The sequence below is a fragment of the Otolemur garnettii genome, unplaced genomic scaffold (assembly GCF_000181295.1).
Source record: "Otolemur garnettii isolate 467f Iridium unplaced genomic scaffold, OtoGar3 scaffold00356, whole genome shotgun sequence".
NCBI lineage: Eukaryota > Metazoa > Chordata > Mammalia > Primates > Galagidae > Otolemur > Otolemur garnettii.
The window spans coordinates 5494-8602 of record NW_003852751.1 but is presented as its reverse complement, the minus strand read 5'-3'; the positions used below and the strand labels follow the sequence as shown (position 1 = coordinate 8602).

Genomic DNA, 3109 nt, shown 5'->3' with positions numbered 1-3109 from the left:
CTATTTCATTGACCTTTTCAAAAAACCAACTTTTTGATTTATTGATCTGTTGTATAATTTTTTTGTTTTTAATTTCATTTAATTTTGCTCTAATTTTGGTTATTTCTTTTCTTCTGCTGGGTTAGGGATTGAAATGTTCTACCTTTTACAGTTGCTTGATATGTCCCATTAAGTTGTTAACTTCCTCTCTTTCTGTTTTCTTTTCTTTTCTTTTTTTGAATTCAGGGAACTTTATTGATGTTATATGACAAGATGGGGCTCCCTAGGCCCCTCGCATTCTTTAGGGGGTCTAGGTGGAAACTGTGTTGAGGGGAGATTCTCAGTAAGGTGGGGGACTGAGTAGGCAGGGGCACCCCAGCAGCTAAGTGCCTTTCTCTTCATCTCGTGCTCTGGCTGGGCCTGGTGGTCTGAGGGTTCTTACTCTTTGGAGGCCATGTGGGCCATAAGATTGACCACCCCATTGTAGCCAAATTAATTATTATACCAGGCAATGAGTTTGACAAATTGGTTATTGAGGGCAATGCCAGCCCCAGCATCAAAGGTGGAAGAATGAGTGTCACTATTGAAGTCAGAGGAGATGACCTGGTACTCAGTGTAACCCAGGATGCTCCGAAGAGGGCCCTCTGATGCCTGCTTCACCACCTTCTTGGTATCATTGTATTTGGCAGTTTTCTCCAGATGGCAAGTGAGATCCACAATTGAAACATTGGCAGGGGGACATGGAAGGCCATGCCAGTAAGTTTCCCATTCAGCTCAGGGATGTCCTTGCCCACAGCTTTGGCTGTACCAGTCGAAGCAGGATTGATGCTCTGGAGAGCCCCGTGACCATCATGAAACAACTTACCATAGAGGCCATCCATAGACTTCTGGGTGGCAGTGATGGCGTGGACTGTGGTCATGAGTCCCTCCACAATGCCAAAGTTGTCATGGATGACCTTAGCCAGGGGGCTAAGCAGTTGGTGGTCCAGGAGGCATTGCTGACAATGCTCAGGCTGTTTTCATACTTCTCATGGTTCACACCCATGAAAAACATGGGGGCATCAGCAGGAGAGGCAGAGATGATGACCCTTTTGGAAAGACCCTTTAGGTGAACCCTCGCCTTCTCCATGATGGTGAAGAACATGGACTCCACAACAGCGCCTGCCTCACCCCATTTGATTTGGGTGGAATATCACTCCTGGAAGATGGTTATGGGATTTCCATTGATGACAAGCTTTTCATTCTCAGCCTTGACTGTGCCATGGAATTTTCCATGGGGGGAATCATACTGGAACATGTAGACCATGTAGTTGAGGTCAAGGAAGGGGTCATTGATGGCAACAATATTCACTTTGCCAGAGTTAAAAGCAACCCTGCTGACAAGACGCCCAATTTGACCAAAACCATTTATTCTGACCTTCAGTTTCACCATGGTGCCTCAGGGATGTGGCTGGTGCTGCACTAGAAGCAGCTGTCTGATGAATGGGAGGACCAGAGAGCTCTTTCTGTTTTCTTAAGGAAGGCTTGCAGTGCTATAAATTTTCCTCTTACGACTTTCTTTTCAGTATCCCAGAGGTTCTGATAACTCATATCTTCATTATCGTTTTGTACCAAAAAATTGGTAATTTCCTTCTTGCTCTTGTCTCTGACCCACCTATCATTCAGCACAAGGTTATTTAGCTTCCATGTTTTTGTATGAGTCTGCAGATTCCTGTTGTTACTGAGTTCAACTTTTATTCCATGATGGTCTGAGAAGATGCAAGGAATAATTTCTATTTTTTTATATTTGTTGAGGTTAGACTTGTGACCTAAGATGTGGTCTATTTTGGAGTATGTTCTATGGACTGATGAGAAAAATGTGTTTTGAGTTTTATTAGAATGAAATGTTTTGTAGTTGTCTGTGAAATCCAAATGCTGAATGGTTAAGTTTAAATCTAAAATTTCTTTGCTAAGCTTCTTGTTGAGGGCTCTCTCCAACCCTGCCAAAGGAGTATTAAAATCTCTGACTATGATGGAGCTGGGAGAAATCAAGTTGCTCATGCCTATTAGAGTATCTCTTATAAATTGAGGTGCATTCTGGTTGGGTGCATAAATATTGATAATTGAAATCTCATTGTATTGAGTATTACCCTTAACAAATAAAAAGTGACCATCCTTATCTTTGCTTACTTTTGTTGGTTTAAAGCCTATTGTATCTTCAAATAAAATCGCAACCTTTTGCTTTTTTTCTTCTTTCCATTTGCCTGGAATATAGATGACCATCCCTTCACCCTGAGTCTATATTTGTCTTTTAAGGTAAGATGAGATTCTTGTATGCAGTAGATATCTGGCCTGAGTTTTTGTGAGTTTTTGCATCCAGTCATCCAGCCTGTGCCTCTTTAGATGGCAATTTAAGCCATACACATTAATTGGGAGTACTGATGGTATAATCAATACCATCTGGTATAATTTTGGGTATTGAAAATTTCAAAAGTCCGGTGGACACCTTTAATCCTTTTGCCATTGTGGAAGTTGGAGTTTGATCAAAAATTTCTGTGTGAGTTTACTTATGTGGTGGAGGATTGTGCTGGTCATTATGAAGGATACCTCTGAGAATACCCTTGAGAGCTGGTTTAGTTATTGAAAATGTCTGCTTTCAGGATTTTCTCTTTCATATCAACTTTAGTGAAGTTAATTATCATGTGCCTGGGAGATGTCTTGTTTGGGTTGAGTCCTGCTGGGGTTGTGAAACTGTCTGCTATCTGAATTTCAGAATTTTTGGCATGTCTGCAAAGTTCTCTTTCATAATTTCATGCTAAAGAACCTCTGTGTTTTGTGAAGCAACTTCGTCTCCTTCAGGGACTCCTATAAGCTGACTGTTAGTTTTCTTCAAATTATCCCAGATCTCTCTGACAGAGTGATCCATTTTATCCTTCCATTTCTCTTCATCTTTGAGTGCTTGGGTGCATTCAAAAGCTTTCTGTTCTGTGTTAGAGATCCTTTTTTTTGCCAGCCCCATTCTGTTCAGTATCAGAGATCTTTTTTTTTTTTTTTTGCCTGAGGCATTCTACCATATTTTTCAGATCTTTAAGGACTGCAACCTCTTGCCTCAGTGTATCATAATCTTTGGTCATTTTATCTTTGAAATCAT

General features: G+C 41.0%; 1 pseudogene; it reads right to left on the bottom strand.

The window, feature by feature from the left end:
- Positions 1–417: 417 nt before the first annotated feature.
- Positions 418–1411, bottom strand: LOC100961091 (annotated as a pseudogene).
- Between the last annotated feature and the right edge of the window lie 1698 nt (positions 1412–3109).